Source organism: Eptatretus burgeri, chromosome 19 (genome assembly GCF_056783735.1).
Source record: "Eptatretus burgeri isolate ZD-2024b chromosome 19, Ebu_testis_v1, whole genome shotgun sequence".
NCBI classification, from domain to species: domain Eukaryota; kingdom Metazoa; phylum Chordata; class Myxini; order Myxiniformes; family Myxinidae; genus Eptatretus; species Eptatretus burgeri.
Window position 1 is genome coordinate 2,132,690 of NC_140979.1, and position 17,884 is coordinate 2,150,573.

Sequence of the window (17,884 nt, forward strand, 5' to 3'; positions counted from 1 at the left end):
GTGTCAATATCGTGTCTGTCGGAGGAACTTGAGTGGAGAAGGGCGGAATCCAGAGGGCGAGGGTGGAGCAATAGGTAGGACGCTTGGTCGACGTCGTGTGGTCGGAGACAAGTAGCAGGAACACACACTTCACTCCTCCTTCAATTCCTTCAATTCTCCTCCATTCTCTTCCTCAATTTTTTTCCTTTTCCGACTCTTCCCACATGAGTCTTTCTTCTCACTCTTCCTTAATTGTTTTTCCTTTTCCGACTGCCCACAACACGAATGGAAGGGGTCTATTCGCGCGTACACTAATGGAATAACTGACTCGGGACAACTATCTGTTATATGCATGCAGTTCCGAGAACCGCAACACTATATATACACATATATACATACACATTCATACATACATACAAAGATACATGCATACATACAAACATACATACAAACATACATACAAACATACACACAAACATACACACAAACATACATACAAACATACATACAAACATACATACAAACATACATACAAACATACATACAAACATACACACAAACATACACACAAACATACATACATACACACATATCAGTAATTTTACTCAGCGGTTTTTTGTTTTTGAAAATAAAATCGTCAACTTCCATTACTTTTGCCACCGTCACATATTTCATTTTATGGACACGCATACGCGAACACAATATTGTGTGTGGTATGTTCCTTTGTTAGGTTCCTAAAAATGGGCTCAACAAATTGATGTTATATATGACCCCTTCATGACCCCTAGAAAAACCCCAAACGACCCCCAGGTTAAGAATCTATGCTCTATAATAACAACATGTTAAAGTATTGTCTGATCATTGTCCAACAGAAATTAGGAAAAACAATAGATCATCACTTTACCTCTGCCCTGTATCTCTATCCAATGGCACAAATTTTTGTGCTGATGCTGCAATTGATGGTCCTGGAAGTTTAAAAAGAAAGTAAATAAAATTTTGGAATAAGAGGAGCATGAAATAAGTGTTAATAAAGGATGGTCAATGTGTTAGGGTGAGTACGGATATAAAAGTAACCACGTGTGCACATCATTACACATTGTACACATGCTATGAACATGTATAGACGGCCCATCAGCATCACTGATGTCCACCTCGGTCAGTACACATATTACTCGATGATTTGTCATGCCTTTCCCTGAATCACATCATTTTTAGCTCGCCTGTTCGAAGAACAGAGAGCTATAGCGATACCCCCGGCGTGAGCTTCAGCGTCAGCGTGAAAATGTTAAAGTTTTTGATGCAAATTATTTTTTCCTTTCGAATGTTTTTATCTACCACACTATTTTTTATACGCCCGATATATATGTATATGTATATATATATATATATATATATATATATATATATATATATATATATATATATATATATATATATATATATATATATATATATATATATATATCGGAGTGTATTATGTGATACCGGTCGTCCGTCCGTCCGTCCGTCTGTCTGTCTGTCTGTCTATCCGTCTGTTCCTGTCCGCACTCTAACTCCCAAACTTTTAAACTTTCACGTTTCATATTTGGTACATAGGTACAGACTGTGTAGACGGTGTTTCGCGACATCCGTTCATCATCTAAAGTGGTTTCCATGGCAACCAGGATGATGTTTCCATCCATTCATGTCTGCACTCTAACTCCCAAAGTTTTCAACTTTCACGTTTCATATTTGGTACATAGGTACAGACTGTGGAGACGGTGTGTCGTGACATACATTCTTCATCTAAAGTGGTTGCCATGGCAACCAGGATGCTGTTTTCCATCCGTTCCTGTCCGCACTCTAACTCCCAAAGTTTTCAACTTTCACGTTTCATATTTGGTACACAGGTACAGACTGTGGAGACGGTGTGTCGTGACATACGTTCGTCATCTAAAGTTGTTGTCATGGCAGCCAGGATGCTGTTTTCCATCCGTTCCTGTCCGCACTCTAACTCCCAAAGTTTTCAACTTTCACGTTTCATATTTGGTACACAGGTACAGACTGTGGAGACGGTGTGTCATGACATACGTTCGCCATCTAAAGTGGTTGCCATGGCAATCAGGATGCTGTTTTCCATCCGTTCCTGTCCGCACTCTAACTCCCAAAGTTTTCAACTTTCACGTTTCATATTTGGTACACAGGTACAGACTGTGGAGACGGTGTGTCGTGACATACATTCTTCATCTAAAGTTGTTGTCATGGCAGCCAGGATGCTGTTTTCCATCCGTTCCTGTCCGCACTCTAACTCCCAAAGTTTTCAACTTTCACGTTTCATATTTGGTACACAGGTACAGACTGTGGAGACAGTGTGTCATGACATACGTTCGCCATCTAAAGTGGTTGCCATGGCAACCAGGATGCTGTTTTCCATGTAGTAGCACAATTCTGTATATACCTTCTTGTTCAGGCGTATATTGTGCTCACTTGCGCTCTTGTTACTGATTGCAATATACAAATACATATATTGCTTTAAAATTATACTTCACTGCAATGCTTTATAAAAAATATTAATTATTAGACGTCTTTTAAAAATGATAAATGTATAAACAGGTGAGCATTGGGTGGCTTTGACACCAACTCTGGTTTCCCTTCCATTTGCTCCAGCTCTTCCATAAGCCTTGATCATGTATCTAAAAAAAAAATATATATATTTTTGACCCTCACTTTCATCTAATCTTTGTTTTGTAAATTTTCACCAACTATGAATAAACTTTTAACAATTTATTCACGTCCTGAAAATCAGCTACCCTGTTTTATTATGATGCAATTTTCACACAGGTTAGTTATCATTGTTACCTTTCCTCCTCTTGTTGCACAGTATACATCTTTCACTCCTTACATTGTACTAAATCCTGCTTTCTATCGCACATATCTCACTGCATTGGGAATGTTTAGTGAAATACACCTATCATAGCCATTCATCATGATGTCTGACCAGAAGTCTCCTTTGACACTTTTTCCCAAAACCAGAGCAGCAAAGGGATAATCAGTAGCACCATGACAAACATCACCAGCACCACCATGATGGAAACAATGGAGTAACTGATCAAAATCCATTCGGTGGAGTTTGCTTGATAACCAGCTGGTGCTTCCGTGTGAAACCATTCGAAGAAGGTTTTCTCCTGTGTAGACAAAGCATAAAAAACAAGAATTAGAGCCCAGTCAATATACAGTGCCGATAGAAAGTCCACACCCCCTTTCAAATTTTTCACCTTTTGTTACCTTAGAGCCTGGAATTGAATTACATTAAATATCAGACTTTTTCCACCTTCATTAACACATCGAAACCCACAACTTCCAAGTGCAAAACAAATTCGACAAAATTCAGAAAATTAATAAAAAATACAAAACGAGAATATCTTGGTTGGATAAGTGTCCACCCCCCTTATAATAGCAATTGTATGTTACCTCAGGTGTAAGCAATCACCTTCAAAATCACACACCGAGATAATTGGCCTCCACCTGTGTTAAACTGCAGTGATTCAGATTATTTCAGAACAAAATCAGCTGTTCCTGGAGTTTTACTCTTCTGGGGAGTGAATTTCACAGCAAAGACTCAACCATGAGGACCAAGGAGCTTTAAAAAGACCTCCGGAGCACAGTCAAGACAATCATTAAGAAGTTGAAGGCATATGGTACCACCAAGACCCTACCTAGATCAGGCCGTCCCTCCAAACTGGGTGACCAAGTCAGGAGACTGATCAGAGAGGCCACCACGAGGCAAATGGCAACTTTGAAAGAGGTACAGGCCTTTATGGCAAGGACTGTTCACTATGTACATGTGACAACAATATCCCAAGCACTCCACAAGTTGTGCCTGTACGGTGGTGTGGCAAAAAGGAAACCATTACTCAAAAAAGCCCATCTTGAGTCCCGTTTGAGGTATGCAAAAAAACACTCTGGAGATTCTGAAGATATGTGGCAAAACGTTTTGTGGTACCCCTTGACACCAAGGATTGTGTCACACTCGGTGTCAGGTGTTCTGTGTTAGGTGTTACACCTGGTGTTACACCAGATCATCAGTCAAAATCAAAATGGCAGCCATTACTTTTTCAATAACCTTTTTAGATGGACGTATAACCCCAATTTATGGGGCCGAGCTAGGTTCATGAGCTAGGTTTACTAAAAAAAGGATTGTATTTGGATTATCTCCATTTGAAGGAAATAGGTGGTCGCACCACACATCACAGTAGAGGGAAGAGATTCACAGAATCTGGCAGATCAGCTCTTGGCCTACATGTGAACCATTCAGTTTGTTTACTGCAGGAAAATGTAAGTTTTGACAGCAAAATCACATGGTTTTATTGGAAATGTTCTTTTGTTTGGCTAGCACCTGGCTGGCACTCCAAGGTTGCAAATAACTTGTAGATATGCTGGATAAGTCTGAAAATGTAGTGAAATTAGGCCCAAAACTTGGGCTTCAGAAACCGGGAAATCCCCAGTTTTGGCATGGCCAGCTCATGCATTTGTGAACCCATGGCTCAAATTAGTCAGGGATTTTGCCTCGGCCTAAAGCGTCATTTTCCATCACTTCCATGGGGCTTTCTCTGGATCCTGACGAGTAATTGAGGTGAACCCATGGTTCAAATTGGTTAGTTTGAGGCCTTTCTGCTGGTTAGGTTTGTGATCTGCAGCTGACAGATACATGCAGCCTGAAAAAGGTCTTTGCTAGGTTTCATTATTGTTCATCTTCAGCTCTTTTGAAGTGAACTGGCTTTCCCCAAATCTGTGTCCTGGGCCTAGTTTTGTGCAGGCTGTGATGGTTCAACGGTGAAATGAAATAGTCTAAAATTGAATGAAATTTTAAAAACTTGTATATATTTTATTTGCCAAACACGAATCCACATAACAGGCATACAAGATGCAGAAAACAAAGACGGCTGATCTGGAAGGTTGTGACCTCCAACACCCTTGATCTCGAGTGTTAGTAAGTGTTAAGGCAAATGGAAATGAATACAGAAATTCTGATCGCTAACACTGAGCTGGGTTTATGGTGTGACACCTGGTGTGATCCTTACACCCAACACTGGCTCTGACCTGTGATCACACCTGGATCTAGTGTGATCCAGGGATCACACCTAGATTCTGTAGGCAGGTCACAACTGGTGTGATCTTGAGTGTTAGGTGTCAGGATCAGGTGTTAGTGTGATCTTAACACTGGCTGTGACCTCACCCCTTGTATGAAATGCTGGTCCAACTCGACCATTATCTAGTCTGCAAAGTAAACCAATAAGGCCAAATGCAACTTATTCTAAATTTATAGCAAAATCAGATTGATACCAGGTTACAATTGAACTAATGAGTTTATTTCAGCATTGGCATACCATATGCATGCATGTTGAGAAAACTGAAATTGGCATGTCATTGAAGGCCTTTTACTAATTACCGGTACTTTACTTGTTTTGAACTTACCTCGCCAAGGGGCTCTGCAGTGTCCTTTTTACCTTAAGATAAAGCAGCCCTCATTTGTGTTGGATAGTAAGCAACACATTGTCAATTATTGATGAAGGAACTGGTTGCTTTGTTTTAATGTTGGATTAAGATTGTTAATAGATGGCAGCACTGATATTATCTCAGTATGTGCAGCCAAATAGGCCAAATATTGACTTGCCTAACAACAAGCTCATCAGTTCGTGTTAGTCCCGGGAGGTATGGTAAAAATCCACCAACATTTTTGTGACCTGTCTTCATCCAGTGCACAAAGAATGTGATCTATACTATAACAGGTATGCAAGAATGCGATCCTGAAGGCTAGCTTCATTGAAATGGAAGACAGATATTACAATATAACCCTATTAGTGATTACATCTGACCTCATCTTAAGTGGACTTTCCCCACATTTTTTCTTCTTAAGTTGGTGATTCCAAATCAGGGGACTTTACTCTACATTTTGCATTTGGTTCCAATGATGGATCTTTAAGAGCAATTAAATGGCTAATTAGCCCTAATTAGCATGCATCTTAAATGGCCTTTCCCACAAAATATTTTTTCTTAAGTAATGGATTTGGGCTCAGTGAGATGTCCTCTACCAAATAGTAAAGGAATTATGCTTGGATCTTTCAGAATAATTAAACGGATAATTAAGCCCTAATCAGCAGAGAGCCCCTAAGGAGACCTCTCGACGCTCCAAACCCGGAACCGGAAGGATAGGAATATGTTTTCCTAGTGAGAGTGAGGGGTGAGGGGGTGAGTTGGCACTGAGGTTGGAAAAAAGAATGGTTGATGGAAAGCGAACGGAAGGATAGGATAGGAATATGATAGGAAATAGGAATCTTGATGAAAATGTTTGACTGTTTTTGTGACGTCGTTGAACTTTTTTGTGACGTCATTCACCTCACATCTCAATTCTTGAGCTGTCAGCTTCACGTGAAATGACGAGGGCAAAAATATGCAAAACAAGGATACTAACACATCGTTTGTGTTACCCTTTACAGCGGAAATTGTGATATCGTGATGTACAAACGATCGGACCGACCATGATGCGTTCAACTCCACGAAGGTTTTATTGACAACGCTCGGCTCCATTCTGGTCACGTGTTTCGCACATGCGCAAACGGCACTCACATCAAACTCAAGGGACGTCAATGCATCACAGAAATGTAAACGAGTCAGCTTTATATTTTATATTTTAAAAAATACAAAAAATAGATCTGTACTTACAGGAATGTTGATGTTATTTATTTTTTCTTCTGCGTGGCTTTGAAAAATTTTTTTTATGGTCCAATTACGTGATGTTGAAAACGAGGTGTAAATAAACTACAACGAAGCCGCTTAAAAAACAAATTCCATTTTGTCTGTATGTTTGGAAGAACAGCCAAGCTGCCCATAAATACTATATATACACCTCAAAAGTGTACTGAAGGACATCACGGCTCTCTTAACACTTACAAACCAAATGGTTAATTAATGAGGGTCTCCACACAGGGTGTGTTCAAATGTTATGTTAAGATGTGTTCATAACTGAAATGAATGAGAGAGAGAAAGGCCTTCGCTTTTAATTAGGCTTTAATTTGCTTGATTGAAGCCATCTCCACAAACACAAACAAAAAGGTACATCAACAATCGACGACAGCGAAGTATAATAATAATTAACCAGCAAACACACAGAGCCAGGTACACTCTCAACTCTCACCGTTTAAGCCTCAGTAGACTACAACGCCAGTCAACGACAAGAACCGAGGGACCATCCTTTAGTCAAAGCAGTTTTCCAGCTCTCGCTCCACAAGCAAGTCACAAGTCACGAAGTGCGGCTTTGTCTTCTTCTTGTTTAATTTCACCACAATAACTGTAATGTATCAGGCAGGGAAAGCAGTTTGAATGCACCATCAATCTTTTGTTGCACTCCACACACAGAAACCTCAGATCCATTCACGAGCCCAGCCTCCTCATGCCGCCATGTTCCCGCCTCGCGATGACCGCACTTCCCGTTGATCTCATACATGAGTACATGACATCTCCCCCCTCCCATTAAGTGTGAAAATGCATGAAAGATGAACACAAGAGTGATGAAGACACTCGTAAATAATACAAAGATCATGAATATATGAGTAACGGCTCCAAATCGAGGCGGAGAGGAGACTTTGGAACTCTTGATGATCGTCGGGGTACAAAGCCAACTGACGCTGGTCGTGCTGCTGCTACGGCGTTATTGGGGTCAGCCTCAGGGAGTGGTGCAGTACCATCTGCAGCACCAACTTCGCTCTTCACAGGTTCAGGGAGTGGTTCTGTGAATTTGTGAAGATGACATCATTTGTGAAGATGACAGGATCGCAAGACCGATACCGGACATGATCAAGGTGTCTCCGGACGACTCAATTATCCTCGAGATTGATCTTGTCGGACAACGGTCCCTCGTTCTTGTGAACCCTCCTCGGTAGCCAAGCCTTTCCGCGACCAAAGTTTTTTTCACAAACACCGGGTCCCTGATGTTTATAGAGTGCTGTACTGCATGTTTGTCATGATGAAGTCTCTGTTTCCACTGATTTTGATGCACGACCGACGCCACGTCTGGTCTTCGACAATCCGGTCGTGTACTCAAATGTCGTTTCATCAACAGCTCAGCTGGTGTCACCCCCGTTGTCGTGTGGGGAGTGATGCGGTGAGTGAAAAGCAAACGTGATAGTCTGGTCTGAAGGCTTCCGCCGTGTATCTTATTTCGACCAGACTTGACGAAACTCACAGAGCTTTCGGAGAGTCCATTTGAAGCTTGTTGGTGGGGGCTCACAAACTTGTGGATTATACCGTTCAGGTGGGTGAATTCAGTGAATTCAGAGCTTGAGAAACAGGTTCCATTGTCAGTGACTATCACGCGTGGCAAACCATGAGTGGCAAAGCACCAGCGCAGCCTCTCTATCGTCGCGTGTGAGGTTGCTGTATATGTTACAAAGGCACCGATCCATTTCGTGTGAACATCCGTAACAATAAGGACCATACGGCCGTCGATGGGTCCAGCGTCGTCAAGATGAATCCTTTGCCATGGTTCGGTGGGCCATTCCCAGGGATCCAGTGGCGCCTTTGCAGCGGCGTTTCGACTGCTTTGGCACGGATAACAATGTTTCACGCGCTGTTCTATGTCAGAGTCAAGGTGAGGCCAGCAGACGTAGTTCCGTGCCAGTGATTTCATTCTTACAATGCCTGGATGACAATCGTGAAGCTGATCCAAAATCTTTGTGCGCAAGTTTGGGGGAATGACCACTCGGCATCCCCACAGCAAGCAGCCATTCTCGACACTTCGTTCATTCTGCCTGGCCTTGCACGAATACAATTCAGGGTCAGCATCGTGTCGAAGGCCCCACCCTTGCCCAGTCGCATGAATGACCTTGGAAAGAAATGGGTCATGCCTGGTGTAGGTCCGTATCTGGTTGGCTTCGATTGGGTTGTGATTCAAAAATTCCATCAGAGATATCATGCTGCTCGGTGCAGGGGGGTGAAACACTTGTGTCCGGAAGTGGCAGGCGACTCATGGCGTCTGCATTTGAAATTGTGGAGCCAGTTGTGTACGTCATGTCGTCGTCATATGCCGAGAGTGAAAGTGACCAACGTATGATACGAGGTGGTAAGACCTCTGAGGGAGCTTTTGTTGGACCAAACAAACTAATCAGTGGTTTATGGTCCGTGTAAATCGTGAAATGTCGACCGAGGACGTACTGGTGAAATTTCTTAACTCCGAATACAATGCCAAGTCCTTCTTTGGCCAGTGACTGTAGTTCTTCTCAGCTGGGGACAGTGTATGAGATGCGAATGCGATTGGTCTATCTGTGCGATCTGGCATGATGTGTGACAAAACAGCACCAACCCCGTACTGATCGCGTCACACGACAGGACCATGTCTTTGTCTGGGTCGAAGTGAACGAGCACATTTGAAGACTGCAGCATGTCTTTTGACTTCTGGAAGGCTGATGACTCTGGAATGTCCCATTTCCAGCTGATGCCTTTTTACCCCTCAGCCCGAATTGGGCTGAAAAAGGGGTATTGTCATCATAGGCGTTGTCCGGGCGTCCGTCCGTCTGTCAACTTTTGGTTTCCGTCAATTTCGAGGAGAACGCCTTCTCCGATTAAATCCATTTTTGTGGGGTGTGTTGGGGTTGAGTCGAGGAAGGTTCCTTTCGAAAATGGGCGCGCTGCGATTTTCAATGTGGCCTCCATGGCAGCCATCTTGAAATTGGTTTCCGTCGATTTCGATGAGAACGCCTTGTCCGATTTAATCCATTTTTGTAGGGTGTGTTGGGGTTGAGTAGAGGAAGGTTCCTTTCGAAAATGGGCTCGATGCGATTTTCAGTGTGGCCGCCACGGTAGCCATCTTGAAGTCTGATTGATTTTCAATATGACGTCCAACGTGCTCTAACTGACTGCATCATCGTGATATCACTGCTTCCTTTTACAATGCATGGGCTGAGGGGTTACGCCCGCTTTGCAGAGCTATTTTTTATTTTAACCAGCAAATACAGTGGGCCAAGCATGGCAACAATGTTTGGGATATACCTGCTGTAGTACTGCAGCATGCCAATGTAAGCCGAGAGTTCAGAAATGTTGGTCGGAGATGGGGCGTCTTTGATTGCTCTGATCTTGTACGCCTCCCAGCTTGCTTCACGCGGGTTGAACTCGTCAATACGGCCGAGGGACGTGGTGATCGAGTAGCGTATGCAGGGAAATAACGAGTTCGTAGGCCAACAGCTAACTGCAATAGCTCAGCTTACTTTCCATGCACTCACCAGAATCCCATCCTCGTCGCCATGTAATGTGTCAGGCAGGGAAAGCAGTTTGAGTGCACCAACAATCTTTTATTGTGCTCCACACACAGAAACCTCAGAACCATTCATGAGCCCAGCCTCCTGATGCCACCATGTAATTAGTTTTCTTGGACAAGGATAACTCAAGTATACAGCTATAAACTTGTCTGTTTTTTATTTTGCAATCCTCGCAATAAATGATCTGAATTCTGAACCAGAGGAGTTTATTCCATCTATCTCTAATTCCAGCAATCTTTGTGTGCGTGTGTGTGTGTGTGTGTGTGTGTGTGTGTGTGTGTGTGTGTGTGTGTGTGTGTGTGTGTGTGTGTGTGTGTGTGTGTGACCGCTGTTTCTCGACAACCACTGGTCCGATGTAATTGAAACTTGCCAGATATATTGCTGGGGACCTGAGGATGTGTCTTTTCAAGGTTTGATATTAATCAGACAAGTGCCTCCCAAGTTATGGCCATTTATTTACCAACCAATGACAGGACACGTTGTTGCGTGGGCGTGGCCGATGGGGGAAGGGAACCTCAGCCGCGCTCCCCATTACGGGTTACAACGTACGGGCTTCCGGATAGTGATGACTTCCTGTATTCGAAAATTTCTCGATTTCTTATGCGCATTTATCGTTAAACACAATGCCCCAAGTTATGATCGTTTTTATATTAGACGGTGCATAAATTTCGGTAACATCAGAGTGAGCTGGTATGCTCCGAACCAGGAAGTACAAAAAAATTTCTCTCTCTTCTCTTCTCTTTTTCTTTTTCCTTGCGACGACATTGCGAAAAGGCAAAATACGTTGGCGCTAATTGAATAATTGGCCATTAAAACAAAATTGTGAATAATCGTAACTGCGATATGCGAACTTCCGGGCCACGCACGTACGGGCACGCGATAGCGAAGAAACGGTCTGTGTGGTTGTTGTTTCTTGCCCGCGGTTTGAATTTTTTTTTTTTTTTTACGGGCACGTACGAGTCTGAGGAAATAAATTCCATGACAGTTTTGGCGTAGTCACGGCAGGGATGCAAACCTGAAGGAACAAGAAACGGTGGAGCCACAGGAACAAGAGGTGAACGCTGACTCGCTGAAAGGACGAGGACCCTGGGTACCTGCAAAGAATTAAGGTGAGGAGCCCTTTTGATTATCCTCAGACAGAAGCTGGAGGACTCGTGATTGTTGGATGATAACAAGGAATTGAAATATAGAGCTCATGTACTTGTGTTATGCTTGGTGTTGGTTTAATGGTTGGAGTGGTGGGCTTGGGATCCTCGGATCATGAGTTTGAATCCCACTCGGCTGTTGAATTAATACCAGGTGTGGTTGACTCTGCCTGTTATCCTTCTGAGTTCAGCAAAATAAGTGCCAGCATGCTGGTATCCCGTGTCAGAGTGGTTACCTGTCCAGGATTGTGCCCATGAGCCAAGGAGACGGCTGAAGCTGCTTAAGCAGCACCAATGCTCTGCACAGAGAATGGTCCCAATGGATGGATGGTACTTGTGAATTTTTTTTTGTATTAATTTGCATATTGTACATTAAGTGTGTATGCCTGGTGTTGGCTTAATGGTTCGGGTGGTGTGCTTGCGATCCTCGTATCCTGAGTTCAAATCCCACTTGGCTGTTGAATTAATATCAGGTGTGGTTGACTGTCTGTTATCTTTGTGAGGTTGGCAAAATGAGTGCCAGTTCTCTTGGTGTCCTGTGTTCAAGTGGTGACCCGTCAAGGATTGTGCCCACTCGCCCAGGAAAATGTCTTGGCAGCACCAGAGCCCTTCTGTGTGGTCCTGATGGATGTGTGGATGGAGGTTAAGTGTTTGTATTGTTTGAATTTTGTTTTTTTTCATTTAAGTTGCATAATGTTTTTTTTGTTGTTGTTTTTTTTACACTAATGAGCAAGATGGGTGATAGATCAGAGAAGGTGAGTAAAGTGGATTTACCTGAGAAGGAAGGGTATGTGTGCAAGTTACGTGTGATCATTATGGAGAGGGGTCATCAGGTGATATAGGCAAGTGGTACGAGTTGACAAAAGATTTTTGAGGACAGGTTTTCCAAAGAATGGTACATTCGAAAGAGGTAGGCGAGAAAATCTGAAGAAGGAATTGGACAGGAGAAGTGGTGAAAAGAAACGAACAAAGGATGTGGATTGGAGAAAGTTTTCCCATGGGGAGAGGAAAGCAGAATAAGAGATGACAAATCAAAATTGGCTTAGTCTGAAAGATAGCTTACAAAGAGCACAACGTATGATGTCAGAAGTGACAAGGCAAATCGCCATTAGGACAGATGAGGGAAAAGATAAACAAAAGGGGAAGCCCAAACTCCAAATGGTTTCAACACAGGGCTGGAACAGAGACAGTAACTGAGGAAGTCGATGATGAGGAAGAGGTGCCTCCGGCATATCATCATGTTACACCCAGTATGGCTGAGGAACCTTCATCCAGGTATGAACCAGGAGCTCTCAAGGGGGAGCCTTCACTCCGCTTGCAATGCAACCCGATTTAAAAAAGGTAGGTAGTGTTCAAGGTGCAGTGGAGTGAGAAGAATCAGTTACCACAAGTATGACCGCTGAGAGACGAGAAGCAGCGAATCAAGGAAACGATAGCTCCGTTAAGAGCATTCCCAGGGCCGCAAGTGGGACAAGTTAGCTATGTGTCCCGACCTTGGTCATCAACAGAGTTACAAACAATAGCGGAGGAAATATCATCGATTGAGGAAAATCTGAGACAATTTGGTGAAGAATTGGAATGAATCATACAATGCCATTGACCAACGATACGTGGCCGAGACATGCTGTTAAAATTGACAATACGAGAGGGATTATTTCAACAGTTGAAAACAACTGCGGAATGGGAAGCTGTGCCATTTGGACGGGATGGTTTTCCAGAAGCAGCTAAATAGTGAGAATTTCAAGCCTTCAGACAAGTTATTGCGAATTTGCCAATACAAGTGGACTGGGATAAGGTTCAATCATGTAAGCAGAGGGTCGGTGAAGATCCATATGATTATTTGGAGAGGTTGAGAACTGCCTTTATATCATATTCTGGAATGGATGAGAACAACATCACAGTTCCATTGAAATGAATGGGTTGACTGTCAAACTCCAAGGAGATGTTAAATTGTGTATCGGCTGGGAGGCGAAGGAAATGAGAGAAATACTGGAGGTCGCTGTTCATTGCACCGGACAAATGGAGCGAAATCAAGGGACACATTTCACAGGGCAGGTAGTGAAAGAGTTGTGCTTTGGAGTTGAAAATAAAACAACATTTCCGTTGCCCACATCACCCACAAACTGCAGGAACTGTACAAACACATAATGGTTTCCTGAAAAATGAGTTAGCCAAGATTTGTGAACAAACTAACATTAAATGGCCGGATGCTATACCATGAGCACTAAATGACTCTGCGATCAACACCGAGCAGCAGAACAGGTCTTTCTCCACATTAAATCTTGATGGGTAGACCAATGAGAGTGCCATCCTCAGCCCCCTTAACGATGAAGCAAATGGATATCCATCAGATGGACGACACTATGCTTGAAATCTGTGTTGCATTAACATGTGTTGTGAAAGCATTTCGTTCACAGTTAAAAGAAGCATGACCTGAACCAGCTACCAATGAGTGCCATGGCTTCGTCTCTGGAGACTTCGTCGATATCAAGTCCCATAAACGAAAAAAACGCTCCAGCCAAGGTGGAATGGACTCCACCTGGTGCTACTGACAATACATACTGCGGTGAAATGCGAGGGTCGACAAACATGGATCCACTCACTCCAGCCACTGCAAGAGAGCCAGTGGAGTGGATGGCCAAAACGAAAAGACTTGAACTGTCCGTACACACTTTCATGGCTAATGATAACCCTCTCATGTACCTTCATTGTTTTGTGATAATCAACTCGATGGGGGCTAAAGGTGCTGTGCCACCAGCTGATTTAAGTCCACCTTGTGGTATAAATGTTAACTTACCAAACAAAGAAGCTTGCATACTTGCTAAAAATGGGACAAACACCAACCAAAGTACACACCACCAACACGTTAAACACCTGAATAAGATGAAGTATACCATTGCACAAACACATGAGTAAACATCCACTGAACACTTTCTTCGCAATATCTTCACACCATGCTCACAGTATGAACAAGAGTAAGTGTTGGGTTTGTTCACAACTTCCTCACTCATCCAAGCATGGGTTGCCCCTCTTGGCAGTCCCACTGCAAGGGGAAGACATATGCGGATTATTGGAACGTAGACAGAGTAACCCAACTTTGAGGAAAGAAAACACCAGGGGTAATTCAGGAAAAAGGGGGATAGAGGTGTACTGATTATAAGGAATGGTACTTTCCTAAGTTTAAAAGAAATACAGTCCAATTAACAAATATGTAAGAATTGAAGGTACACCCACCTCATTTTGAAGTTATGAAAAGATAAATGGGGATGGTTTGTCTCATTCGGCGGAAAGGCGATGGACGTTACTTTGGTAACTCAACATGTAAACATGATGCTGAACAAGGGTGGCAATTAAAGGACTGACCACCAGGGTAAGGATAGGTATGAGTAGATTATCTCACCAAACCCCAGCCAGCCTGAAATAATACCGACTTCATATGTGGATACAGGGATATCCATGGTTACCTTTTGGATGGGCAGGCTCTTGTTATGCAGGAGCATAACAGATGCAGACAGATGAAGAGAGCTAAATACCATAACAAGGGTTGGGGATTTGGGTCTTCGATGAGGGGTCTCGCTTCAAAATAAAATAATTCCTCTTCTTTCCACCTTTAGAATAAACTCCCTCACTCTGTTCAATCCCAATCTTTCCTCCAAGCCTTCAAAACAGCTGTTCACCACTACCTCTTATCGTCCCCCATCCAAATCCTCGATCTTTTCGACCCCCGTTACCTCTTTCTCTTTCTAACCCACCTCTTTCAAATTCCCTGCTTTCCTTCCTGAAAGTCCCTGGAGTGTGCATCTTGTATACCCAATGTTCCCGCCCCATCCCTCTCCCTTCCACAGATCTAATGTCTCTGTTCCCCACTGTTTTGTCCTTCCCACTCCCACCCCCTGGTCTCATGCCCCCCTTGCTGTGTGTTGGCTCTCATATGAGCCTCGACAAAGCATACAAAAAAAACGAATATTTGGTGCGATAGGAGCAAAGATTCGATAGTTTATTTTCATTGGATTAATGTTAATCATTGCTGTTATTGTGATTGTGAAGTGCTTGTCAATATTATTAACAAAATGCAGAATGAAAGATGTGACCCAGCTCATGGTTACAGAACCTGAAGGGGTTGGAATGACCCAGGAAACAATAGAAGAGACCTTTGAGGGATTTCACCACATTGAGATCGAAGATTTGTCTGAGGATAAAGAGAAAGCTGAAAATGACGTGACCGTGATGTGATTGAAATGATGGAATTCTGAAAAATATATATTTTGCTTTCCCTTTTACACTTCAGACACAACCTTCCCTTTAATGTTATTATGCTTCAGACATGTTCTACATTTAATGTGCTTCTATAAACAGGCTCTGTGCTCTCTGAGTACATTCATACTGCTTCGATTCCCCATGTAAATTACATTCAAAATTGAGTAAAAATTTAATTTAAATTGTAAACTTATGTCGTTTAAATCTGACATTCAAACAATTCTTAATAATGATGATAATTATGATTAATTGGAGGCCAATGATCTTGTCCAACCCAAGTTGGGGTTATTGGACATCTGTTCTGTAATCAGGGCATGACACTTCCTGGGAGGATTGATAGTTACAGTCCAAAGAGCAAGGAGCGGTCTATCCACACTGGTGGTCCAGTACTGACTGCGTGTCTTCATCTTTCATCAAAGGGTACACTACGACTGACAAAACGACCAGTGACGGGCGAGATCTCAATGGAGAGGCGGCCTATGAGGTATAGTCATGTCACTTCCCTGCTCCCAGGAAACACCTGGTGAAGGCTGACTCGTCTCAATTCCCCCCATAAGGATGGTGTATGCTCTTGATGACAGACAAATTGATCCTAATATCAATTTGAATTGAAGATTTCCAAATTTTAAAATGTGATATTGTCCTTTATAGGACAAGAGGAGGAAATTGTAAAAGTAAAATCCAATTTTTGGATCTTTGTTAATGGAAGCACATTAAATATACTCTGTTCTGAGACTTTATTGAACTTCAAAGCTAAATGTTTCTTTTAAAAATAAAACAACTTGCTGACACTCAGAGCCACAGTTAAAAGATCCTTGTAAAACTGACAGCTGATCAGATAAGCTGAGCTAAGTAAACATGGGTTGTATGTCACAAGAGTCACCAGAATATGCTGAACTATATTGTTTAACCGAGCTTTATCAAGGCAAATAAATAAGTACTTTAAGTTCATACACAATTGTTGATACACTTTGCAGTCGCAATAATAATTATAAGAAATATATTCCTTTAAAGTTCATTCGAATTAATTACAGGAATTTAGATTCATACACATGTATCGATCATACAGTATATATGAAGCTTTTAATTATTTGATAATTGGATGGACAATGTTTCACTGTAACAATGGCTTTTATTATAATGTGTTAATTGATTCATGACTGCGAAATTGTGAGTCTTGCAGTTGTGTTCGGCAAGGGTGACATCTCGTGCCAAGCTTCGTACATTACAATGAGATCACCCAAACTACGCGTCTCAACCTTCTCTTACCATTTGAGATTCATCTGTGGAATGAAAATGCTCTTCCTCCCTTTCGTTATCGATCTCACAAGAGAAGTGAATTCTGTATTTTTTCTGTGAGACCCACTTGGCTGTGCCTGGATGGGTTTGAGGGGAGGGGAGTCGCGGCCCAATGAAACCCGAATCCTATCTAGGTTCCTCCTGACTCCGTCTTTGCTCTTTACTTCTTTAGGTTCCTTCTTGGTCTTCCCTTTCATCATACTATGAATTCAAGTCTCTAATAATCTGCTAAAAAATGTTTTCAGTGTTAATTGTACAAGCAAGCCTCTTTGGAGATGTTTTGTTTAATCCCTGTATTACAATGAAAAATTTGCAAAATCTTGAGGTTTGAAAAACAACTTGTAATGACAAAGATGTTAAAAGAAATTTCCACAACCATTTCTGATTAAATATGTTGACAACAGATATCACTTCACAATGTATAAATATGGATTCTGTGTGGCTATAAAAGTTTTTTTGAAACTTTTCTTGGACAAGGATAACTCAAGTTTACAGCTTTAAACTTCTGTCTGTGTTTTTCTTTTCCTGTCCTCGCAATAAATGATCTGAATTTCTGAACCTGAGGAGTTTATTTGATCGGAGGAAATAAATTCCACAACATCTCCCACATGATTGTGCGTGCCATGACAAACGAACCGTTACCCAAACTGAATGGAAATGTATTGCAAAAAAACAACAACAAAAAAAGAACCATGATTAGTCAAACAATAGGAGCAAAAATGTTATGTGTGATGTTCACATGAAGGTCAGCAACAGATGTAAGTGCTACAGCCCGATACTGGACACGAAGTATGATGATTACTCGACATAATCGGTCAGATAAGCAGGCGGCCTACGCGATCGAACAGAGGTCAGGGAAGAACAGCCTACGGGTTGTGCTTGGAACCTGTGCTCCAAACGGTCGTCACTGAAGTT

General features: G+C 42.3%; 1 long non-coding RNA gene across 1 annotated transcript in view; it reads left to right on the top strand.

Annotated features, from left to right (window-relative positions):
• LOC147008400 (uncharacterized) overlaps nt 1-17,527 on the top strand; it is a 46,095-nt gene extending 28,568 nt beyond the window's left edge. The window contains exon 2 of the long non-coding RNA XR_015053444.1: nt 6,456-17,527. This is a non-coding gene — a long non-coding RNA (uncharacterized LOC147008400). The remainder of the gene's footprint in view (nt 1-6,455) is intronic.
• The last annotated feature ends 357 nt before the right edge of the window (nt 17,528-17,884 follow it).